Source organism: Halichoerus grypus, chromosome X, assembly GCF_964656455.1.
Source record: "Halichoerus grypus chromosome X, mHalGry1.hap1.1, whole genome shotgun sequence".
NCBI lineage: Eukaryota > Metazoa > Chordata > Mammalia > Carnivora > Phocidae > Halichoerus > Halichoerus grypus.
The window spans coordinates 126,838,839-126,865,990 of NC_135727.1; the positions used below are offsets into that span (position 1 = coordinate 126,838,839).

Here is a 27,152-nt window from a genome sequence, read left to right on the forward strand (position 1 = left end):
CTACTTGGAATGCTCTCCATCTAACTCTTAACATGGCTCTCTCCTTCCTGCCTTTCAACTACCTGTTGAAAGCCCATTTTGTACTTACACATCCCCTTATGTTCTTACGTACTTGTTTAAATATCTACCTTTTGATTCCCACTGAGCCAGAGGCACAAGGAAGGTAGACAATGTGTCTTCCGGCCACCACAGCCTGATGCCCGGCCAACGGGAGACACCTGAACCACGAGATGGTTGCCTCAGATCTTTATTTACCTCCACGGGCTCCATCAAACAGAACAAACTTGCTCACTCAGTGCAAGGCAGGAATGTACTAAGATGCTCGTAGAAATCGTTTCCTCTGGTGAGGATCTGGTCCCTGGTCCTGTGGGGGCAGCCCAATCAAGCAAGGCATGCATCGTTCATTGCATGATCACCTACTGCATGCTGCCGCAGTAGGAGTAGAAGGAGAGCTGGGGTTGGAACAACACTCCTCAGGGCCCAGGTAAGGAAGCCCGAGGGCTGTGTGCTGCTTGCAGAGGTGGTGAGAGATGAGGGAGTGGCGTGTTTCCCGGTGAAGTGCTCAGGAAAGATCAGTGGCTGCTCTGTCACTGGCGGACAAGGTGAGGGCTGCCCTGAGCTACCTCTAGATCCCATGCCAGGACGCAGGAGCATCTCCCGGTGTTGGGCGGAGCCTGGGGGAAGCTATGGAGAGTGCGGCACGATGAGAGACACATAGGATGACTTGCTGGGTAACGTGTACCTGGGAGAAATGCCAGTAGGTGGACCAGGGACGTCGGGTGAGTCAGGGTGACCTGGCACAGACTGTGGAGGCACAGGGACAGGACCTACCCTCTACGCAGCGCCGGATGGAAGCCTGTCGGGGCCAACACCACGGTTCGGCACCCCATGGGCGCACACAGGGACGTGGTGCTTGAAATGAAGAAGAGGAGGAATCCCATCCATCTGTTCAGCGTGCTGAGTCATGAGGAACGTTCTCAGCCTGGCTCTTTGCTTCCACACAAAGCTCCCGACCCTCTTGCTCAATTGGTCAACGCTAAAGAGCAGCACAGCTTGAAAGGTGTTCTTTACACTCATCATCTTGGGGTATTAGGTAGAGCAGAGGGCCCAAAGTGTGAGCTTTATTTGGTCGTGGGCTATCTGATTTACCCCACGAGTATTCATATAGCACATTCGATGTTCATATGTAGAGTTCCATACTCACACATGGAGCCCCACATGCATATAGAAGGTGCTACAGAAATACTTCTTGAGGGGCGTCTGGGTGGCTCAGTTGGTTAAGCGTCTGCCTTCGGCTCGGGTCACGATCCCAGGGTCCTGAGATCGAGTCCCGCATCGGGCTCCTTGCTCAACGGGGATCCTGCTTCTTCCCGTCTGCCGCTCCCCCTGCTTGTGCTCAAGCTCTATCTCTAATAAATAAAATATTAAAAAAAAACAGTTCTTGAATGCATACACACATGCACACGCACAGATGCATGCACGCATGGACATATACTGTTCTGTCCGCTGTTCCACATCCTGCTGGATGCTGGAGGTGGACAGAAAGACTGCTCTCAAGAAGCCTTCCGAGGAACATACCCGGAATGACCGCGCCGGGTGCTACAGGGTGGAGAGAGCGTGGGGCAGAGAGCAGGGGCACAGCAGCCAGGCTGCGGTCAGCGAGCTTTCTCGTCCAAGCCCACCCCTACGATGGGCTCTGAAAGGATGGAGGAGCTAGGCAGAGAAGGGACGGGCAGTGATCCAGGCAGGAGGAAAGGCACTTCATGTGGGTCTGGAGGCATTCAGTGGCACAAGGGCAAAACCAGGTGGTTTGGGTTTCCTAGTAGGGAAAAAAAGCAGACACTGAGCCTAGACCACACGGGCTACCAAGGGAGTCAGAACTTGATCCCAAGACAGCGCTGACCTTTACAGAGGAAGGGGAGTGTGGAAGACAAAGCAGGAGCAAGGGGAGTCTCTGGTTTCACGATGGACACGTGTGTTCAGTGCATCAGCATCACTGAGCTTTCTGCTCGCGGTATGTGCTCTCTACACTGCCTTTCAGTACCGTGTTTCCAAAGGAAGGCAGACTAAACCTTGCATCCTGTGGGGGGCTGGAGTGGGGGAAGCACATAATGAGGTCTGCACTGTGGGAGACGGTCCAACGGCAGGATGGAGGACGCACAGGAAGGTTGCCGGGAAAACCCTCGTGCGTCTCTGCAGCAGGAGGGGAAGGAGCAGAGCCTGGGCCACTGGATGGCAGTGGTGGTGGGAAGGAGGGGAGGAGGCAGGGAGCGCTCCGCAGAAATGCAGGGGTGGGGGGAGGGCGGAGTGCTATGAAGGAAGCTGGCAGCCCGTGGGATGGAAGGAGGAGGGTCCCTTCCGTGCACTTGGGCTCATCCGGCCACGCTTCCTAGCACAGAGCCAGGCACCATTCAGCCACGTGGCCGGGTTGGGAGCATCTGTTTTCCTGTGCATGCGCCCATCGTGGGCACCGAGAACTTGTGGGCTGAATCTCTCCCTCTGTACTGAGTGCCTACAACATCCCACTTCCTGCTTTAGCTTGTTGTCTTAGAGTAATTAATAAAACGTGCCGGCGTGGCTGCTTAGAAGTACATAGGATGTACACACACGTACAGATGCAAATGTGTGTGTGTGTGTGTGTTCAGCACACGCAACAGGAACACAAACAGGTCCAACATGATCATGCTTAGGGGATCCAAACGCTCACCTGCACGTCTTCTTTAAGACCGTGCCGCTGCAAAAGTCAGCTGTGCATCGTGGACTCTACAAGTGGACTTGCTTCCTTCTGGAAGGATTTCTGCACATGTTCGCACCCAGGGCAGGGAACAGGGATAACCTTGCTCCCTGGGCTCGGCAGGGGGGTCGACATAAACCACAGAGATGCAGGCGGGGAAACTGCAAGGACAGCAGGGGCTTGGCTATCATCTCAGGCCTCGTTTGGGCTCCGTACGCACCCGTTTCACATCCGTCGAGCTCCTGTTCTGTGGCCTGGACACACAAAGGGGAGCGGGAAGTGTCCGCGGCCCGCAGCCTGATGCAAATGCTGATCTGCACGAACAGCCTCTTCCGCTGACGCCCAGCCCTGCAGGGCGAGGGCACAGCTCTCCCAGCACAGAAGGGCCCCAGGCTCATGCTCTCAGGCAGCGACCAGGAGCACTGCATGGGGAGTAGGGGCTGGTGCTCACGTGCGGGGCTTCCATGGGAGAATGTGGCACCCACAGCGAACAGCCAGGCCCCTCACCACCGGCAGGGAGCACAGGCCCCTCGGGTCTGAGCAGAGGGGCACGGCGGGCTAGCATCAGGTGCGCAGAGGGGAACGGGGCAGAAGAGGAAGGAATGTTACAAACGTAAAGAGAAGCCGACTTTGGGCAGCCCGTATGTGGCAGACCCCATACCTGGCAGGCAGCTTGATCAGAAGAACAGAGATGTTGTCCTGCCTCCTCTAGACCCCAGCTGTGGCTGCAGTGAGAAAACACGGCGTGTGGACACACCCTCTTAGACAGTTTCTCTAATAACAAAAGGATGAAATCAATGTACTAAAAAATATGCCAATTTAGGGACTAAAGCAACAGCATAGCCATTAAGCATCCTGAACAAGGCCAATCAAATAAGCTTTCTCACCTTCGGGGGTTTCCTTTAATAAAAACAAGAACTCGAGCTCAAGCAAATGAACTGACAACAGACACTATATTCACCAACCAAATACACACAGACCTGCGAGACGATACGTACAACTCCTAGCGCTAGGAACCCCCTCTCATTCCACCTGGAGTCCATGGGGTGTCATGCGGGGTTGAACAGTCACTCCCCAAATCCAGGTTCACCTGGAACCTCAGAATGGGACCTTATTTGGAAATGGTGTTTTGCAGATGGGATCAGAAACACTAAATCAGCTTATGCTGAATTAGGTGAACCCTAACGTCCGTGACTGATCTCCTCTCCTCCTAAGACAAGGACACAGAGGGACACCAGGAAGAAGGCCAGGTGCTGGCAGAGGCAGAGAAGAACGGGTGTGTCCACAGGACAAGAGATGACAAGGACCGCAGGCAAACCTCAGAAGCTACGAGAAAGGCTTTCTCTAGAGGCTCTGGACAGAACCTGCCCCGACTGACACCTTCATTTTGGACGTCCAGCCTCCGGAACCATGAGATGATAAATGTCTGTTGCTTCAAGCCACCGAGTTAGTGGTAATTTCTCCCGGCATCCCTCGAAAGCTGACATCTGTCTTTCATACATATATGTCAGCAGGATGATCAGATTTACCTTAAATGTTTTCCCATCAGCACTGGGGAGGAGATGCATGAGGACCTAGCAGGTGCTGAGTGCGTAGGAAGCCCCAGGCCCTCGGCTGGGGGCTGACATTTGTCACTTCCAAGAATCTCCACAAACAGCTCTATCAGGGATCTATCTTCTTCCCACTGCTGAGACGGAAAAACTGATGGCCAAGGAGCTATGCTGCTTTCTCACCCTTCCCAGGCCAGGTCGCAAACCTGGTTTTCCAAAATTCCAACCCACATACACTTGTCACCACCAAGATGCGTCCAGGCTATCTTTAACACTGTGTATTGTCTAAAAAGTTCCGCATTTGGATGGATGTCATGTTTGTAAAAAAAAAAAAAAAACAAAAGAAAACATGGGGTTTGTTCAAGAATACAGATCGAGTCGTCAAAAAAATAAAAAACAAAACACAAAAACACCGATCAAATCATATTAACTTTGTTTACTCTATCAGCTCATTAGATTCAGGAGGCTACGGGCTCCCTGGCGGAGGTAATCAAATGGAATCAAATTGCAAAGACTTCTAAATGAGAGTCACTCATCATCTGGACAATGCCTGGATATGGCATTTTAATTAAGGAATAGCACCTCACATTTCACGTAAGCCAGGAAGACACGGGACCACGAATGATGACACAAGGTTCCTGGCCCCATGCTTCTGGGATGACGTGCTCCTGTGTGAGACATAAGGATGGAAACTTGGGTTGTATTTGTATTCCTTTCCCGGGGCTGCTGGAACAAATTACCCCACAACCCGGGGGGCTTACAAGAACACAGAGTTTTCTCTTTCACAGCTCTGGAGGCCACAAGGTCACGGAACTGAAAATATTCCTCCCTGTATCCAAATGGGACTTTGCTGTTAAATAGTTCATATCCATGTAGAATAAATCTGATGCATATTTTACCCATGTCCACATTTAATATATAGTCATAAGTTATAAATTCATAGCAAACAAGACTAGAGACCTTACAAATACTGTTTTGTATTTTTATTCCACTTGTTTATTTTATTTTATTTTTTTAAAGATTTTATTTATTTATTCATGAGACAGAGAGAGAGAGAAATGGAGGGAGAAGCAGGCTCCCAAGGAGCAGGGAGCCCGATGCGGGACTTGATCCCAGGACCCTGGGATCATGATCTGAGCCGAAGGCAGACGCTTAACCATCTGAGCCACCCAGGTGCCCTATTTTATTTTTTAAAAGATTTTATTTATTCATTTGAGAGAGACAGAGAGAGAGAGAGAGACAGAGCACAAGCAGGAGGGACAGAGGGAGAGGGAGAAACAGACTCCCCACTGAGCAGGGAGCCCGATGTGGGGCTCTATCCCAGGACCCCGGGATCATGACCTGAGCCGAAGGCAGACGCTTAACTGCCTGAGCCACCCAGGTGCCCCTGTTTATTTATTTGAAAGATTTTATTTATTTGAGAGAGAGAGAGCATGAAGAAGGCAGAGAGGGAGAGGGAGAAGCAGAATCCCCACTGAGCAGGGAGCCTGACACGGGGCTCGATCCCAGGACCCCGGGATCATGACCTGAGCCGAAGACAGACGCTTAACCGACTGAGCCACCCAGGCGTGCCTCTTCCATTTGTTTAAACTCCCTATAGCTAGAGAAAAGTCTCTTTGAAATTAGAAATTTTCTTAAGAGTCACATTTCCAGGGTAGCAATTGTATTTTGAAGTGACGTACACCCCATGGGGAACATAGGTTAATGGTTTAACCATTAAAGAGTTTACATCACACACCGCCAAGCTTTCAAACTATATGCGACCAACCAACCAAATATAACAGCTGCAACTTTATGAGGTAGACAGCATGAATGGGATTTCTTATTATAAGAGAATTTTTTTTTTTTCCATTTTAAACAGAAGCTCAAAAACCCGTTCCTCCTTCTGTGTGTGAATTACTTTGCTGATTATGCCTCTGTCTAAAGCATCAGCTATATACATATAAGTGGGAAAATGAGGAAAATTTTCAAGTTCATCATGCTGTCTTTGGAAACAACTGGATGTGGAAGAATCTGTGTATGCTGCCAAAGTGTTTCTAAATGAGGTTTGCATAAAGCAGAGCATTCAGCTTAAAAGCTTCATGTATTGGGGTATTCTTCTCAACACCCAGAATCACAAGGAAGGCTAAAATATTTTATCAAGTTAATAAATATTCTCTTAATTGAGGATGCTTTTTTTTTTTTGGCTGGGGGTAGGATGGGCTGAGAAAAGGTAAATATGTGAGTTAACATTTTTATCATTTTTTTAAGCAAAAAAAAAGCCATCAGCCAAATTTCCTACCCTAGTATGTTAGGAGGCTAAAAGGATATCATTCATTGGACCAAGAAAAATAGTGATGAGATGCAGAGAATAATCCCGCCATGAATTCCACATTTCATCAGCCCCAGACAAGCAAACGCAAAAGAAAACATGGAGAAATATTGTTCTTTTCTGAAATGATTTCTTAAAATTACAGTGATTCAGTACAGAGAATTCTGTCCCCTTAATGGTGTTTTCATGAAAGCAGAAATTCGCCCGGTCTTGAAACTTCCTTCCTAAGATGACTCAAACCAAACACACCGTTGGCTACCTAGTGGCAAAGGAAAGCAAACAGGAGACGTGGGGGCCACTGAGGAAGGGAAGACACTTCAGACAAGATGATGTTTCTTTACCCTTTGAAATGACCAACGAGAATAACGTGGTAGAAATCCAAGGGAAGAATCACAAGTTTATGTAGGGAAAAAACCCCATGTTCGCCAGGTCCCAGTGAAGAGCAGAATTAAACTCCACTTTTTAAAAAGTCATCCCTGTTATGGGTAAAGGTATTGAGACCATCTCTATAAAAACACTCTGCTTGATGTACAGGGAAAATTGTATGAGATACTTTAATCAATTAGCTGTACACAAAGTGTTTTGAAACCATTTAAAATGGAAAAGTCCCAAACCTTGTAAGTAGAAACAGATGCATGGTCAGCAAACATGACAGCGCAGGAGGGTGATGATTAATTATGCACTGTCATGCAAATGTTTTCATTTTCGGCGGACTTACTGAATCCGAGAAGGCCTTTAGAATTGCATAGTGGCTAAGCCCCTGGCTGTCGGAGAGAGGTTCCCTGCTTTCAAATTCCAACTCCACCCGCTTGGCTGGGCAATCTAAAGTCCTCAGTTCATCACCGAGGCCTCAGTTTCCTTACTGGTAGGGTTGGGAAAATAAAAACTGGTGTTCCCCTGACAGTGTCATTAGGATCAGGCACATACTAAGTACTTGATGAAAACTGTTACTTTTAGAATCTTTCCAAAATGCTATGTTTTGCTCTTATTTAAAAATGAAGCACAGAGGGGGGCCCTGGGTGGCTCAGTCATTAAGCGTCTGCCTTCGGCTCAGGTCATGATCCCAGGGTTCTGGGATTGAGCCCCACATGGGGTTCCCTGCTCAGCGGGGAGCCTGCTTCTCCCTCTCCCACTCCCCCTGCTTGTGTTCCCTCTCTCGCTGTGTCTCTCTCTGTCAAATAAATAAAATCTAAAAAAAAAAAAAAAAAAAAATGAAGCACGGTTGCATACACATTTCTGACAATTTTGTTATGTGACTACTATTTAAATAAAAAATCTTCGGGAAAAAAGAATATGCATGTACCTTTCCCTAAACATTCCCCTCTTGTAAAATAATGTAATAATGCTCCTGATCTTTGGGACGGGGTTTCAATCACATGGGCTGAGGGATAAACAAAATTTCTCCGACGGCAAATTTGCGACGCACGAGGGATCTCATCCCGGCGATGCCTAAGTTGGATGTTGACAATGGGGAAGTTACAACATAAATGAGGTTCATCTGTAGGATCATTTGCCCTGTTCACAAGGTTACAGCGTGCGCTCCGTGGTTTCTGAGATGAATTCCAGCTCGAAAATGTGTCCTGGCACTAACATTTCCCGGACTTGGCAGTCTTTGCTTATCAGCTTTGCCTGCTAGTTTTACTGCCTTCAGCCCGTCTTCTTGAATGTTCTTATTGCATCTTTTTTTTTTTTTTGCCACAAAGTACAGCGGTATCGCATACACTATCAAATTAGATTTCAAGCAATCGGCCAGTCAGTGAGCTGATGCTGAGGGCCTGCTTTTCACCAGGGGCTGAGAGGAATCTCGGTGGCGCAGCCTCTTTGTAAATTGGAACCCACATCCACATGCTCCTTGTCTAAGTCCTTACACTCGGACCAACCTAAGAAGTGTCTAGTCGAGCGAGCAAATCTCTGCTCCCCGTGACCTCCACAACCAAACGGTAACCCCACCATGAGGTCTTTTCTTACACGCCCTGTATTTTCCCTCAGGCTCTGTCCTGTTTTATGAAGAATGTTCCTGATGCCTGACCACTCATCCAAAGACCAAGTGGTCTGGTAGAGCTTTCTGAACCTCTCAGGCCCACAGTGCCCTTCCTGAGCTCCACTACCAGGGGGCTTTCCTTTCGTGACCCCTCCCGGCACTGATCACATCCTATGTCGTGAAACGTAGACCTCTATTTACCATGTGCATGCACAATGAGATGCTAAGTGTGACTCTCCACGACCCTGGCTCATTGCTGGATCTAAAGAGACGTCTTCAAAATCTCATCTGGTTGAACACAGCAAGAATGTGTATTGAACAGCCAGGAGTTCCTGATTCAGTTGTGATTTGGTTGAATTTTGTGTTAATTGGGTATGATCAGGAGGAAATTAGGGAAAGGTATGCCTTCTCAATCCAGTGATTTTCACTGAGATTTCACACAAAATTTTTGGAGTGTTTTCTTGTTCATTGGAGGAAAACATAAAGCAGTGTAACTGCATAAACGAAAATTGATTCTTGATTGAGGCAATGAAAATTCAAATATTAAGACTCTTTTTCAGGCCAGGTTATGTTTCAGAATTATACGTGGAATTAAAGAAAGATACAAAGCCTGGGTCACACAAAGGACATTATGAAATCAAATGCTATGGGCTCTTATGAGTCAGTCAATGTTCCAACTTTGAGTCTGATGAGCATCCAGATTTTGCAAAACAGTCATTTAACACACAAGTTTGAGGCACGTACTGCAGTCAGATGAAACTGACAAAATGTGAGATATCGTTGATAAATTTGTTGATTTCAATAGCTATGACTATATGAAGCTCAGAAATCAACACAATTGATTTATGGTGAAAAAAAAGATTCACCGTGGAGGGACTGTTGGGTTGTGCTCAACATCGGATGTTGTAAGGAGCCTAAGGATGAAAACACAGCCAGGTTATGGGCAGATGCTGGTATTTCTTGTCTGCAAAACCACCAGATTTCCTTCGCTAGTCTTCAAGGAACCCTGATTGAACTCAAGACTTCTTCAAGAAGACAAACTGAAGCCTGCTTGTTGGAATGCTGGGCATCCATCAACCAGGTTAAGAATTTACTTTAGGATCTTTAAATTTCATAATAAATTATCATCACACCACTTACTTTCCTGATACTGAGAGGAGATGACTGATGCCCCTTGAAAACACAAGGTAAAGGGACAGTTGGCTGAGTTCCTAGTTGTGCCAGACCAGGGCCGAGCACTCTACCCATATCACTGGTGTCTCACCACAGTCCTACTAGGGAGGAATCATTCCATTTTACACAAAGGTAACATAAAATGTCTGAATTATAAGTGTGCATCAGAAATTAAATTTGGATAGCTTCCTACATAACTTTATGCAAGGAGGTAGTGCATGCGATCTGTTCATTACTCGAGATTATTTATTCACGCAACTGGGGAGATCACTACCCAGATACAGTGGACATTATTTTGCTTACATCTTTTTCCCACAGAAAAGCCTTCGCAAAGCTGTAGTTTATCAACATGCTTTGACTTTAATTGACATCTGTCTTGGTTTGGGATTCCCCAAAGGAGATCCTGAGTCCAGGATATAAGGGCTGACAGTTTATTTGGAAAGGCATCCAGGGAAGCATTGCTGAGGAAGTGAGAAGGTTCAACACAGAAGGAAGAGAAGCTAGAAAAGGTTCTTACCATAGGTATAGAGAGCTTCTTCCAATTGAAGACTCTCCAAAAACACTCAGAATTGTCCCACTGAGGGTTATTTAACCCCTGGGGGTTGTTTCAGGGGAGTTAAGTCCTCTCTGCTGGCTATTCATGACTGCCTAGGATAGATCGGGCTCCAGTGAGACCAGGGAGAAGCCCTTCCGCACAACAGAAAAGTAATCCAAGACTGAGCAGAGCGTCAGCTTCCTGGAAGCCGAGCTCACGGTGAACTCCTACAGCATCAAGAGCTTCACTATAAGAACCAAAGGAAGTCAACATTATGCTGCATTTTGAAAAACTAACATTGAAAGATCGTCTTTGCTTAGCTTCCATAAAAGTATGTGCCATAAACACCACTCAGACCCAGGAAAACATCTGTCTTCTAGAAATAGACATTTTTTTAAAAAAGATTTTTATTTATTTATTTGAGAGAGAAAGAGAGAGAGAACATGAGCAGGGGGGATGGGCAGACAGAGGGAGGGAGAGAGAGAGAGAGAGAGAGAGAAGCAGACTCCCCACTGAGCGTGAAGCCCAGACACTGGGCTCCATCCCAGGACCTGGAGATCATGACCTGAGCCAAAGGCAGACGCTTAACCGACTGAGCCACCCAGGCGCCCCACAGCTGTCTCTTCTGATGATTCAGGAAGCGTCATCTCATTGAAAACCAGCATTTTCAATTCACTGTGTTTCTTTCCCTGCCGTGGCTCCCAGAAACTCAAATTTAACTTTTCATCTGCCCTCCAGTAACTTACCTGTCCTTAACATTTCTTCTCTAATTACTGCTCATCTCTACACTGATGTGGAGGTTTTACGTACACTTTGTAGATTGTGTATACTATCTTGGGACTTATATATTGCCTCAAATACATTTTGAAAAGAGACCTGGATTAGGAATCATAAATCAAAGGGCAATAGGAAAAAGAAGTAATTTATTATGTATTTTAGGGGAGTCAAGAGAGTTCAGTCGCAATAGAAAATATGTGTGCCATGTCTGTACTTTGTTCAAGGCATGATGCATTATGTTTATCTTAAACCCCACATGTCTTCATTGTGTAGATGAGGAACTTGAGGTTCAAGGGCTCAAAACTACCTGCCTTGAGGTCTATCATCTGGTGAATGGGAGAGCTAAGACATGAATACAAGTCTTTCTGGCTCTATCTGCTTCATGCTATGACCTACAAGTATTGAAGATGGTGAGTGGTATCAGGTAACTGCTAATAATGGAGAGATGTAAAATATGTACATGATAATACATTACATACTTTTCTTTCTCCTTTCCTTTAGCGTTGGGACTTTTCCTAAAATCACAGAGATGGTGGAGAATGAAAGATTCAATCTAGACTCAACATTTCAGCTGCTCTTGAAATGCTTCTAGAGCTCATTTATAATTGTAAGACGGCATACTACCCAGTTCATCATATTATTAACAGCTTTTGTAGGCTGTATATAGTTACTGCACATAAACATTTAGAAGCGACTGCAAACGAATTAGAATACCAATCATTTTAATCTCATGCTATTTATTTTGAAAAGCAGATTCATGATGGTGGAGTGAGTATGAATTTCAACTTAAGTCTGCTTGTGTTTTGGGGAATTTGGCTCCTGCACAGGCTTGTTCCAGGGAGAAACAATTCCAAAGAAACCACTGCTTCCCACTGACCTGCACCATTTGTTCTGAACAAAGCTCAAGCGAGAGGGCCTTCTTTCTCAAAACTGAACATTGCTACATCCAACTACATCCCAACCTGGGCTTCATAATGAGTATTAACAGATTTCTATCTCATAGGCCAATTTCATGGAAGCTCCGAAGTCACCATTTTCAGATGATAAACTCCCTCAATTTGGTGAAAACGGACGTTACTGTATAGATAGTTGCCTCTGACAAGTCAGTCGGTTCCAAAAGACTTTTCTGTCTCAGTTACTCAGGGTACTTATGCGGGCGAGTATTTATTCTGGACTCAGGGCATTCCTGGCCTAGTTCAGAAAGTCTGCGTGAGAACGCAGGCACGACAATGAGTACCAAGAGTCAGGAGTGATTTCAAATATTGAGTAAGTAACAGATTAAGCGCACACAGTGACCATAATGGAGTGGACTTGATCAGAATGGCCTCCATGACCGACCACGGCTACACCCATCCTAGTGTATTCAGGAGGGACAGTACTGGAATTAAATACATCTCTGGTTCCTTTATCTCAGGCCTGAGTTCACAAAATTCAAAGAGACGGAGGAGTTCAAATTAGTAACTCAAAACCTCAATAGAAAGTGTGGACTATACATGTTTCCTATTTCCAAATTGGACTGAGATGGGTCTAAATGTGTTGATCTGCTTCAGTACAGTCGTATCTAAAAATAACAATGGGAGAAATTCACACACCATCGGTAAACTTGAGTTTGCTTGGGAAGGGAAGCAATCGAACACGCTTCAGGTCCTCCATTATTTCTAAATGGCTGGCAAGTATTTAAAAACCATCAAAGGCATTCATTAGTAACAAGCTCGGTGTCAGACTTGATGGATTAGCACAGCTTTATGTTTTCATCTTACAACCATTTCTGTGGTTGAGGGCTGAAAAATGGTAGTGAGCTCAGCACTGATACTCATGGACGCAAGGGGAAAAAGTTCACACACAAGTCCAGAACGTGAAGCTGCTCACAGACAAACACTGCTGTCCTACAGTTAAGCAGAGGCAGAGAAAAACACAGGACATTACTTTTCATACTAGCTATTATCAGTGTTTGTGACATTCAATCCTACGGCTAGACGTAGCAATACTTGGGACTTAGCCATTAACGGGAGTTGTGGAATAAACTGATAAGGTACACGATGCAATACTATGCATCTAGACCAAAAAATAGTGTAAGATCTCTCTATACAGAGAGAGGTGGAGTAGTGGTTCTTTACATTTGCATCAAGAAACTAATACAAGTTGTTGTTTAAAATGGGGGGGGGAAGACACAGAGGTAGTGAAAAGAAGGGCCATATGCACCCCAATGTTCGTAGCAGCAATGTCCCCAATAGCCAAACTGTGGAAAGAGCCGAGATGCCCTTCAACACATGAATGGATAAAGAAGATGTGGTCCATATATACAATGGAATATTACTCAGCCATCAGAAAGGATGAATACCCAACTTTTACATCAACATGGATGGGACTGGAGGAGATTATGCTAAGTGAAATAAGTCAAGCAGAGAAAGTCAATTATCATATGGTTTCACTTATTTGTGGAACATAAGGAATAGCATGGAGGACTTTAGGAGAAGGGAGGGAAAAATGGGGGGAGGGAATTGGAGGGGGAGACGAACCATGAGAGACTATGTACTCTGAGAAACAAACAGCGTTTTAGAGGGGAGGGGGGTGGGGGGACGGGTTAGCTTGGTGATGGGTATTAAGGAGGGCACGTACTGCATGGAGCACTGGGTATTATATGAAAACAATGGATCGTGGATCACCACATCAAAAACTATGATGTATTGTATGGTGACTAACATAACATAATAAAATTAAAAAAAAAATAAGAAAAAAATAAAATGGGGGGGCGCTACACAGAGAGGGCAGGGGTGGGAGTCAGACCCTCCACGTACCTTTTTATTCTTTAATAAATTTGTTTTCCTTCCTGTCGAGGGCTTTCCAGTCATGCTGTCCCTTCCATCCAGGTGGTGCTTCAGGGACAGTAAGTCCTCTCGGGAAAACCCTGCTTACACGTTTTGGCTAGACTGCTTCCCCAATTATTAGAGCCTTGTACTTTTTCTTCTTTGCAGTGCAATTGTGTGTGTGTGTGTGTGTGTGTGTGTGTGTGTGTGCTGGATTCTCCTCCAACAACACTAGGCTGTGAGCCCCTGGAAAACGGGGTCTTGGTTTCTGCCACCTCATGGCCGACTCTTCAGTACCCGGCACAGTGTGTCTGAGTGGCTTCCGATACCTATTTCTCTTTCCTACTGATAAGTAGCAATGTGTCAACATGCATCAACAGAGACACATCATCATTTATTACCTACATATGTTTTCACCCATTTAATTTGAAAACTACAGGATATGCACTGAGATCCACAGAAGAAGGGATCACTGTCCTATCATGTGAAAAATTTTTATCAAAATAGTTCTGCATAATATACCTTGTTATTTAGAAAATTATCTGTTTTATTTTATTATGAAGTTTTCAAATGTGTTTCCATAGGGTAGACTTAACATAATTCCTTCTACAATGTTTAATTTTCCCTGTTATTTCTTTAATTTTATTTCAAATTTTGGGTTTGTACTTCCATCAACTTTTAAATTATATTATCTACTGACTTAATTCATTTTACTCGTTTTTTCCAAGGAGACAACACTTGGGTTTATTTATCATTTGTCTGTTTCCTAATGCTTATTTTCATTTTTCTTCATTTGTTGTCTTTTTTAAAATTCAGAAGTGTTTTAGTTTAAGGTTCACAGCAAAATCAAAGGAACAACAAATTCACATTTAAAGTGTGTGAATCTACTTTTCCAACTGCAAAGTTTATGAAATCTAAATACAGATCAAGTATTTTGGATGAAAATTTAGTGTTCACATTGAGCTATGTTGTGGTTTATATATACCAGATTTTGAAGACTTAGTACCAATAGAAGAATGTAAAACAAAAAACAAAAACAAAAATGTAAAAAAACAAAACAAAAACAAAAAACAAAAAAAAGGAAAGCATTAGTTTCATTTTCAATTAACTTCAGTTAAATGTTCTTTACATATTTTTCTTTCCTATTCACTAATTATTGAAAGTTATGAATTTCTTCTGAGCATGTTTTAGCCACCCCCAATAAAATATGTCATTTTCTATATATTTTGAGTTTTTATTTCCTCTTTTACTCAACAGTTAATTGGTTTGACTTTTTTTAACTTTTATTTTTCCGGACTTTTTAAAACTTTCTGTTTTGTTATTGATTTCTCATTTTATTGTTTGTGAAGAGATGGTAGTAGTTACTATTTCTACTCTCTGAAATCTTTTAAGTTGTGTGTGTATGTGTGTGTGTGTATGCATGCGTCTAAGTGTGAGAATCTTTTGTTTTGAATAGGTGGATAAATTTATCTCATTTACATTTATTGCTGTGACATACATTAGCTATTTTTTCCATATTTTCTTTTCTTTTTTACTTTTTGCTCCTTAATTTTTTTCACTAAATATATATATATATATATATATATATATATATATATATATATATTTATGTAAATATATATATATTTTTAAATAGAGTTTTGATAGTGGTAATAAAAAGGAAGGAGGTTCTGAAAGCATTTTCAGTAAAAAGTAAAAAAAAAAAAGGCTGATATTGTGCCTCTATAATCAAAAAGAGCTAGAAACTAGTACTCAAATGGATTGTAAGAAAACTTTAGAAACTATTTGGAAGGGATTTCTCTTTTGTTCTTGATATTCTATTTCTTTTAAAGGCAGACCTCACTAATGGTGAACCTCTTCTCTTATGTAAAGAAGAGAGAAAGAGCCACGCAGGCTTTTGCCCTTGATAGTAATTCACACAGATTTCAGAAAGAAATCATTTTTATGAGATATCTTCAAGTTCTTAAGAATAAACCTCATGTTTAATGGAAAAAATTTAAGTTTTTTAAAGTTGTTTATCACTCTATTGAGGTGGGCATAATTGATTTTTCAAGGGAACATTCTTACTTTCTACCCAAGACAATTTGAAACACGCTACATAAGAAATTCTGTACAAAAATTCATTGTCTTTGACAGAACTTTAAATTGTTTCTCCTATCATGATGGCTCATCAACTGCTTTTGCTTTATCAGAGTCAAAGTGTTTTACCATCAAATTATTCTGCCTAAATTCCTCCTTTAAATTAAAATTCCCTAAACATAAAATTCATTTAGCATAATATTATGCTCTGTTGAGCCCACTGTATTTAATTAATTTTTATTATTATTTTTTTGAGACAGGTAAAAAAAAATAGAAGAAATGAAGCTGAAGGATCATGCATTTAAGTGTGCATGTAAGTATGCATTAAATCTGCATTTAAACTCACATATTTTTAGAGTCATTCTTACAGAAAACTTTTTCAATAAATTTCATCTTAAGCGCTAAAAAAATTAACATTTCAGATACTCCTCTGACTTACAGATTAAGTCTTTAACATGATCTTTGATGTTGAATACGTGTCTTAGAGGGTTTACTAAAAGACAGGTAGCTTATAGTATGAAAACAGCAACGAGTCGACAGCTTACAGTAATTCATGGCATATCCAGGGCAGGTTTCCTGCTTTCTCTGGAGTCATCTTTCTCTGCAAGTAAGAGTTTCAGGCACTGGTTTCTGTGGTCTCTAATGGGTTGAAGGGGAGCAGCTGATAACACCCTATAATGTCTATGTGATTACCTAAGGGTTATCTTGAGGAGGCTCATTATTGCTAAGAAACAGCACACACAGGAGAAGCTCTGAAAACTCAGTAGAAGTAAATAAATAAAATCTTAAAAACAAAACAAAACAAAAACCCAGTAGAAGTAGCCCTTTTGTAAGAGAAATTTACTTGTACTAGAGGAATCTCCATTTGTAAGGCTGTCTCTTTATCTGTAGCAGGAACAGAAGGGGGACTCTAAATTTCTAGACACTGTAATTAGTGGAGAAGAATACAGTAAGTAGCAAGCAGGTGGAGATATTATTTCCCAGGCATCTAAAGTTAAAAAACAAAACAAAACATTTTCCGTAAGTGCCATTTACCACATGTATTATGATAATGGTGATTAACGTGAAAATGGCAAATTTATGATGCAAGCATGGGTAGTTCCAAAACCTGGTTAGTATTCAATTTGAAGTCACAGTTAAAATTTTAACAACTAGAATTCAACATGTTATATGTTGCCAATATGCAGTCATGGAAAAATGGGGAGAATGGACAACATAGTTAAAAAATCATCTATTTTAGGGGTGCCTGGGTGGCTCAGTTGGTTAAGCAACTGCCTTCGGCTCAGGTCATGATCCTGGAGTCCCAGGATCGAGTCCCGCATCGGGCTCCCTGCTCAACAGGGAGTCTGCTTCTCCTTCTGACCCTCCCCCCTCTCGTGCTCTCTCTCTCATTCTCTCTCTCTCAAATAAAATCTTTAAAAAAATAAAAAATCATCTGTTTTATTGACCTCTAAGTTATTGATGACAAGAGGTCAAGCAAAAAGTCTACGGACGTATTCCCAAATCCAGAGATGGGAAGTGATTCAGTCCCCTCAGAAATTATTAAGATGTATTTGCTGGAATGATACCCTAGTGCATAAAGAATGAGTTTTTTTGACTGTGAATACAACGATTTTGTCCTTCAAGGCAATGGCAAACACGCGGTAGTAGCGTGTATTGGGTATGCTGCTATGCAGTACCCCGGGCTTCCCTGGATCCGAAGGAAGAAACCAAAAAGCAAGGTCAACTGTCAGATTAGAAAAAGAACGTGTATGATCAGTAGGGAAAAGAATCACTACAGAAAATTTAAAGAAACCCCAAATAAAAGAATTTTTACTTTGTCACCTTTGTTAAAAACAACACTTTCCCCCTTAGAGACTTCTTAATCATCCTTGGGATTTGGCAGAAAGGATAAAAATAGAGAGGTGTTTTAAGATTTGTTTACGCATGTTATTAAAAAAATTGCTTTCTTTCATGAAATGTGTTTTCCTAACCAACACACGTTAATAATTTAATATCATTTCTAGGCTATGCCTCATTTAAAACATTAATTGAGAAGAAACAGGTCTCCAAAGAGACTTGTCTGTGAGCTGTGAATCTCAGAACGGGCAGACGGTACCCGCTGGAGAGGCATGTTCTAATGACTGCTAAGTTCCTGGACGCACAACACCTCTCTAAGTGCGCACAGTGTTTATTCCGTGTACACCGAGGAACTACAGAAAGATAACATTAGACTCATACCGTCAAAAACTGACCAACTGCAGGAGTAAGACACGTTACACTTCTAGGACAAAATGGAACAATGGGAACTGCAACACTGAAATGGCGGCTGACGCACTGAGTTGGAAAATGCATAATTTTGATAAATGTTTTAATTCCTTCACGTGGTTACAGGTGCAAAGATATGGATTGCAGAAATACAAGATTACCAGCACTTCTTAGAGCCTCATGCATCTAGGGAACGAAATCTCCAATTGGGTTAAGCCTATAATTAAATGATTTGTTTCTGCAAAGGCACACTCAGAGGGCGGCTGACAGGAGAGCTGCGTCCCTGCTGGCTGGTGGCAGAAGGCCTTCGTTCCTCACCCCCGGGGCCCCTCCACAGGGCTGCCTCAGGACACGGCAGCTGGCTTCCCCCAAGACAGGGGATCCCCGAGAATCAAGAACACCAATATGGAACCTGCGGTGCTTTTATATAAGCCGGACTCTGAACTCGCACACCATGCCCTCTGCTTCTGGTCATCGATGGCGGGGCAAGTCATTCAGTACAGCCCATGCTCCGAGGAGGGGATAAGCCTCCAGCGAGTGAATGCGGAAGCGTCAGCGACCTCATGAACGCAACCTTAGAACCACCTGATTCATCACTCTGTCCGGATCGTTGATGAAGAGCCTCGGTGGGTTATTACAAGATAATCTGAGCATCATTGTCATTCAGAACGCGGCAGGTACTGTGTTTCGCGATGAAGTCCTGGCTACGAAAACTCTTGTAAGTTTTGTTTTGTTTCTCTTTTCTTCCTGTCTGGATTTAAAATATCTATGCCGTCAATTCTCATTATTCATGGTAGTGACGTTCCATACGCTCTCCGTGCACACGGATTTGCAAGTTCTGCAGAACGGCTTGCACGGGGACATACGGTGCTTGCTTTCTGCCTCTGCTCACCCCATTTTCATCAACCGGTCGATACAGAACCTTGTTTTATCTGTGTTTCTGTTTAAAGACACTTTACTTACGATCTATTGCTGATCCAGGAACGTCGAACTCACAGCCAGCAGCACTGTGACTGCCGAAATGAGGCCGACAGGGCACAGTTATTTGCCCGATAAGGCACACCACAGCCTTCTCGTGCTCAGGAATGCTGCAGAGCACGTCGGCCCCACACCTGGGGGCCGTTTTCCACAGCAAAATCACTGTGGAAAGCACAGAAATGCCAAAACATGGGGCTGAATCGACCGCAAGTGTAGGTACCTGGTTATAGGATGGAAGCTGCGACAGGAAGGCGGAGCGCTGCCCCGTCTGACCTCAGCTGGAAAAAGTGAGAGTCACTTGACACGCATTTTTTACCACCGTACGCGTCCGCAGGTAACTGAAAGCACAGCGAATACTGATTGGGGGTCACACACCCACTTCAGCACACATACAAAATCCAGGAACAATGAGGATGAACTGCAGGCTTCCATTATTCTGGGTGCTCAGAAATTTCACAGTGATGCGCATGACGTGGGTCTATTTTAATTCACCGTACTTAGCTCTCAGCAGCTTGGGGGGCAGATACATATACATGTACAGTTCCAGGACTTTCCTCTGCATTGTTTCTTCGATATTTCTGCCTCTGTTTTCTCTGATCATCCTATGGAAACACACGTGAGTCCCCTGTTACTAAGTCAGAGGGGAGGAGCGGTAAGGAAAAGAGAAAAATGTTTGCAAGAGATGCCAGAAAATGAGGAAATGGTACAACTGTGCGAGAAGGGGACAGTAATGAGATCTTCAGGCAAGTCAGGAGTAATCCTATTAGCTAAGAAAGGAACCATTTATTGCTTTACACATGCCGGCCAAGGAGCCCACCGCACTCCATGAACGCCTAAGTTCATTTCTCCTTTACGGCTCCCAGGGACGGATGAGGAAAATTGGGTGAGGGGACGGCAGGGCTCTTCTAACTTCACAAGCCGGACAAGGCAGCGCTCTGCTGGAAGCCAGACCCGTCAGACGCCAGCGCTCAGGCACTGAACTCACTCCTCACCAATGCACATGTGTCCTTCACACCCAGGCCCGCCCCACGTGCTGCCCAGACACTCTGGTTTGATTCCCACCTCACACAGCAGGGTGGGGGCATGAGTGTTCTACACACTCAGAATTCTCCAGTGGGACTGGCCTCCGTTGCTCATGTGACCATTCATTCGACAACTCGCCCTTTCTGGGGTCACGTCTCCTTTCTCCTACTAGTCTTTACACAGCACGTCAGCACTGCATCAGGGGCTCATTTTAAACAGCGAAATCACTGAAATAAGGTACAAAATTCCAAAGCCTGGCGCCCCACACACTGAAGAAAGCACACTTGTTTACAGGGAGCAAGCTGAAACAAGAAGGCGGAGCGTCACCTGGGGCCACCTCAGGTGGGAAGGTGAGTGTCAAGTGACTCTTAAGTCTTCACCACTCGCCTGAGGTCACCTGTCAAATAAGTCACTGGTACTGTAATCCCTGCTGTGGGTTCTGCTGTTGAGAAAACCCAAACTATGTCCATGTGATTCTTGGGATTCCACAGAAGATAACTAGACACAGTGATGTCTGTGAGGGCAGAAACCGAGACTACCTTGTTCATCGCGTGTCCCTTCTGCCTGGTCCAAAGTCTGGCTGGTGGCAGGTCTCAAGAATTATTTGTGAACGAATCACTTGCAAAAAATAAGAATCAGTGGTGCCCCCTTCCTTTCGTGCATATGAAGCCACATCAGCTTAGAATTTAACACACACGGTCAAACAGAGCACGGAACATACGGAATCCTGTGGGCTACCTGGCTGAATTTTTAAATATAGCAGAAACAACCGTTTGAAGACCAAAGTGCCTTTGATTTATAATCATGAGACTCTCGTCAGAGAAACAAACAAGCATTTGCGGGTTTTAAGGAGTGAGGGTCAAGAAAAGCGAAGTCTGTTTTTTTTCTATCAGGAGCAGAGCTTATGGAAAGATGGGTGGCGGCATCAGAAGTGTATTTCCTACCAAAAGAATTAAGTGTTTGCCCAGAAAGCTGGAATAAAGTAACGTCGGTAGAATACGCAGAGTACCTGGGGAGTTGGTGATGGCAAATGCATTCCCACCCAGCCCCGGGGGGTTCGCTGTACCCGTCCTTGACCTTCTCTCTGACGGCTCCAGCTTTGTGGATATGCGTGTGCTTTGTCTCCCATCACCAGCCTGGACAAGCTGAGGCCCCGACTGCTCTTCTCATCATCCTGCCGCACAATTTACGGATATGCCCACACATGTCTCTCCTCCTTCCTCAACATGCCTGCCTCCTAAGTGTATTTAGAACTTCACTGTCCTTTCCAGATCTGTACTTGAATCTATCACCAGGGATCTCTACACGGACACCCAACGGCGGCCTGACGTGCACGGTATCCTACATCTAGCGTCCCTGCGCGGCCATCCCTGCAGCACACACACCCTCCTCTTGTACCCCCTGCTTGGGTCAGGCTAAGGGAAGGAGACAACACTCTGGTCTTCTCATCATCTCTGGCCTGCGTCACACACTTGCAATCCACTCTAGTGCCGATCACATTCCTCACCCTCCAAAGCCAGTCAGTCAGCAGGTCCTACTAGTTAGACCTGAGCATGTACATGGGGGCGTACTTTTGGATTTTACACTGCCGGTCGCTGTCCGTGCTCTCACGTCCATGCACACAGAGCCCTTGTAGCTGTCTCTTTTCTGCGTTGCAGGCCAGCCAGGTCTCCCGCCTCTTTCTCCAGTGCATCCTCCATACTGCTCATAAAACAGCCATGCTAGTCGGCGAGGACGACTGGGCTATGCTCTGCTTTACAATTCTCCAGTGGTTGCGGGTTGCCAAAAAACGTCAAGTGCACATGGATTACTATGGCTTAGCCTGTCGTTCATGAGCGGGCCTTATCGAAGTACTTCTCTTGTTTGCCGTGTGCCCACCCCTAGGTTCTGTGCCACACACGTACTGAGCTACCGCCAAGCGTCTAGCGCTAGACAAATTCCCATGGCTGATGAAGCCATGTCTCCTGCCATCTGAAAACCCATTTCCCCTGGCCAACTTGTTACATTTCAGGCTTGGCTCAAAATCATTCCCTTTTATTTTTTTTTAAGATTTTACCTATTTATTTCAGAAAGAGAGAACAAGAGCATAATCCGGGGGAGAGGCAAAGGGAAAGGGAGAAGCAGGCTTCCCGCTGAGCAGGGAGCCCCGTGAGGGACTCGATCCCAGGACCCTGGGATCATGACCTGAGCCGAAGGCAGATGCTTAACCGACTGAGCCACCCAGGCGCCCCTCAAAACCATTTCTTAAGTAAATTTCTCTGTGAATATGTATCTCTACATGTTTCCTCTTCACTTTAAACATAGTGCATGGAGTAATCATCACTTCGGCTTTGTTTTCATATGAACCATCCCACTGAAGACTACATTATATGGAGAAAGAACCTTTCATTTTTCATATTACTTTTTGTCTTGTGTATGCCAAGCACAATGCCTACTATTTTCTCGGAGAATCAAAAGAGATGTTAAACTGGACTATTATCTGGGTTTTTTTTTTTTCTCCTCTCACCTCGAACGCACATCAGATCTGAAAAACCAACAGAAAAGTCTGGCTTACTGATAATGAAAATATCTTTAATCGCTAAAGTTATTTTTGTCGATTGAAGGTAGCACTCTCTATCTGCGCTTCCTCCTCTACCTCACGTCAAAACCCTAAAGCTAACAAACAAGTTGTGTGTAAGATCTACCGTTGCATCTGCAGGTCCACGGTTTCCACACATGAACCTGGCTAAGTCTTATTTCATTTATATCTAGTCTTAGTAAATGAGTCACTGTGGTAAAGTCATCAACTATGAAGACCCAGGGGTTCCAACAAGAGCTGGGTTTCCAAAACATCATTCATGAGGAGACGGGGCCACGATATTTCCTGAGAGTTCCACACGAAAGGCATTTAGAGAGGTTCAAATATATTCATTGCTTCTCAGCTCCTGTGTGGACAGGAAAGGAGAGACTCGAGTTGTTCACTCATTTTCTCAGACGTCTGCTGCTGGTGACGTCATGACCTCAAGACGGCGCTCTACTCAACGTCGGGGAGCAAAGGGTGCTGGGAAGGCTATGCTCGTTCAAAATGAGAAACCAGGGTGTCTACTTGAAGGATGCAGTCATTACCCAATTCAGATTCCTGGCATGTGCGTTTTGGCTTCACCTGGTTTCTCCCAACACGATGCAAGGAGAGGAGCCTGATTAAAGGTAACAAATGCACAAACGAATCTAGCTGTGATGAGTTTAATAGGTGAGGATAATCAAGCCTGGTCAGAGAACTCGGTTTCCGAGTCCGGAGTTTCTGATGAGAAGCTCCGCTCATCGCTAGCCAACACACGTTCATTGTTCAAGACTCTCCGTTTATAAGGACACTTGCTTCTCAGAGCCCTCTTCTGCCCAGGCGAACGGCAGAGAAATCGGGACAGCATCAGCATGGAAAAAGGAGCACAGTTAATAAGGTACAGAGTAATCATCCAGCTATGAGAAGCAGTGAGCTAACCGGCTAGGGTGGGGACTAAGCTGAAGGTGAACTTTTAGTATTTTTTTTTTAATGTAAATTTTTAGGGTCGGCAAAATTCCACATAACGATGATTATGGTCGCCAACATAATTCTATTCATAGCGTAAGCATATGTACAAGGTGGTGGGGGGGTATCTTTGCTTACTTTGGCTTTAACTACCTTCTGAGAAAAATACATTAACTAATGGTTTCAAATATATCCCTCCCCCCTTGAGTCTGTGGTGCAGAAGACTGGGTCCGTTATAGGACACGTGCTCAGGTCATGGTGCGTTTTCACACCGGTCCATGTGAAGATCCTCTGTTCTTTACGACGTGCTCCCTTTTATCCGTACCCCTACCCCATCTCCCCTTCCTGTGCCATCGGCCACTACAGTAACATGCTTCAGGTGACTGATCTGCTCACGTGTTTTTATGGAACACGTCTCGTTCTTTGTGTGTTTCACGTTTATGGAAGTAATAATGATACCTATCCCTTTACACGTGCTTATTTTCACACCAAACTGCGCTTTTTCGTTCCACGCACACTGCTGTGACATTTACCTCTCTACTGCGTAGTAACAAAGTACCACAAATTTGGAGGTTTCAAACAAGAATCCCAACCTCTTTGCTTCGCTGCCCAGCAAACGGCGGTGGCTCCTTCCTGAAATTGCAGCCTCTGGGTTAACGTGTCGGCTTTGCAGTTCTGCGCTGGATGCCAACACTGCAAGGAGCTAGATTGGAGCAACACCGTCAGGGAGCTGACACGCGGATCCTGCCTGAGTCTGGCTTCCCGAGGACACCAGAGCCCCAGCTGCCACCTGGACCGGAGCCACGTGAGATCCTAGCACAGGACCCGGCAAAGTCACACCCACGCTCCGACCCCTGGCAACTGTGACATGACGCATGTGTTCTCAGCTGTTCGGTTCGCCGTGCAGTGACTCATGACGCATAGAAATCCAACCACGGCTTCGGCCTCCTCGCGCTCTGCTCCCGAGACGACCCGGGGGACCAGAAGCACAGACACCCATCGCTTCTCTTGTTCTCTGCGACTCCCTGCATCTGTCCTGTGACACAGACGCAGAGTCCTCTTGAGTGTGACATCAGCTCTGCAGCTCTGGGCTCACAAAGTCAAGCTGTTCCGACTCACAGCCATGATTCCAATCAGGAACCCTGAGCAAGCTGCTACCCTCGTGTGCACGACGATCATTACGGTACCCGTCCTGTGTTTACACACACGAGATGAAGTGAGATACTTACGAACATACTCAAGGCCTCACCCAGCACTTAGCAACTACTCACAAAACATTAACCACTAAATTAGTGCTGCTTAACGGAATTTAACGAAAGATTTGTGTGGTACCGAGAACACTGGGTTCTTAGCGGATGCATGTAAATGCTGAAAGGAATAAACTGAAAGAAAGAGCAGCATTACTTGATACCAACGAGGAGAGACCATGGAAGGAAAATGAAGCAGCCTACGAAGCCACTCCACGTTTGCACACAAAGGGCGACTGGGCTTGGTTTCCTCCTGACTTCGAGATTTCAGATCTATTTCCATAGTAGGTATTTGCAGCATGAAGCCTCCTCAAGCGGACGGAAGGCCCTCCTGCCCCCGCAGCAGACGGACCAGAGGACAGAGAGAACATTCTCACTGTGAACCCCATCAGCCCCCGCGCATTACTCTAGCGGAGAAGCTCGATCTTGTTGCAAAAGCTTAAACCTCAAAATGCATAACGTGTGAGCAGGAATGTGGCTAACTGAAGTCCGTCCCTGAATTCTGTGAATTTACAAAAGTGTGTTTATTCACATGAAAGGGGGCTGTGTAGGGAGCACCCCTGAGCATAATAACTGCGCACAGGAACAACCCTCTTTTCCCTTTCCCAAATCCTGCAGGCACGAACCGTCTCTTTTCCTTTCAGAACTTTGCTCCAACGGTACCCACTTCTCATGATTCTGATTTCCGGGTCTGACTCACTCACCCTGAGTTTGCCATAAACGCGCATTTTCCTGGGGTCCTCACTCTCTGGTCTCTCCAGGGATCACACCCGAAGGCCTTCTTCCTCCAGTAAAACCACCATGCCGTCTTGTTTAACAGGCACTTTGGAACAGGATAGGGAAGGTCTGACACAACAAGACTGACCTTGTCACGAAGCACGGTGACGGCAGAAACTCGCGAAGCCGGTTTTCCATTTTGGAACTGATGAGGAACAGCATGGGAGGAAGCAGAGCCCTTGTCCGCGGCTCAGCACGCTGCAGACATGGGAGGTGTGCCCAGATCGGACGGCAGAAACAGAAGGGTATTCTTTTAAAGAGAAATCACGGTGTCATGCCGGGGACAGAGAACTATGGCACGGGCCCCCCCCACCGAGTTGTGTAAATAAAGGTTTATTGGAGCACAAGCACCCCGATGTTTCGTTTCACAGAGTACATATCCCCGCACGCTCGCTTGCTAGGACAGCAGAGCTGCGGAGCGGAAATCCAGACTGTATGGCTCACAAAGCCCAAGCTATTTACTCCCTGACCCTTCACACGGAAAGCTTTACTGACCCCTACCCAGCAGCAGCGTGCATCGGTTTTGGGACCAGTGGAGGACCCCGGCTGTCGCGAGAACTTGCATCCTGTACAACGGTATTGCAGGCCGGACTCCAAGAGGCAGAACTAGACCCAGCCCACAGCATGAGAGTTGCTCTCCGAATGACAATTATTTTCCATCCCTTATGCAGATAATTTAAAAGACAGTAAATCATGGTTCTGTACCTTTCACAGTGGGGGTTATTTCAGAGAAAAACAAACATAGCAAGAGACGTCACTCGTCAGTGTCCTTCTGCATCCATCAAGTACTTATTTTCTACATAATATTTACTAAATGAAGGTCCAGCTGAGAATTTCCCAATTTCTATTTTGTTTAATATACTATGCCATCAGGTTAGATAGACATTACATTTCCTGATAATTTTTGCAAAGAAACGTTATTTAAGCGGGATCCCAAGAGCAGGTAAAGGTATAATGGAATATCAAGTACAATTTAAGTAGAATAAAGGTGACTGTGTTGTTGGAACAAGGGAATGTTGAAAAGAAAAACTACTAAATCAGCAGAGGATAAACTGGAAAGAGAAACCCCCACTAAATACGTGTCACGCATTGGCTATGACTTTGATGTTGTGCGCGATGGGGCAACCGAAGCCAGGGTGAGTCACCAGGTCCTTTACCAACAGCTCTGTGCAAAATCCTTCAAGGGCACGGCTACGCTAAGCTGCTTGGGCTCTCTGTCGTTTCCCCTGTGCGGCTGTGTCTCAGCGGGGCCACCCCGAAGGCGACCGGTCATCGGCACACCTCCAGCCCACGTCGCAAAGCCCCTTCTCGCCTCGGGGAATGCAGATGTTCATCCCTTACTGGTGCATCCCTTACTGGTGGGAGGCTGTCCCACCTCCCACGCTGTGCACTGTTTCCAGTCCCACCTGTACATTGTCGGGGACACGC

At 45.1% G+C, this 27,152-nt stretch overlaps 1 protein-coding gene across 1 annotated transcript in view; it reads right to left on the reverse strand.

Moving 5' to 3' along the window:
• LOC118532997 (uncharacterized) overlaps window positions 1-27,152 on the reverse strand; it is a 541,221-nt gene that overhangs the window by 234,052 nt on the left and 280,017 nt on the right. The window lies entirely within an intron of this gene.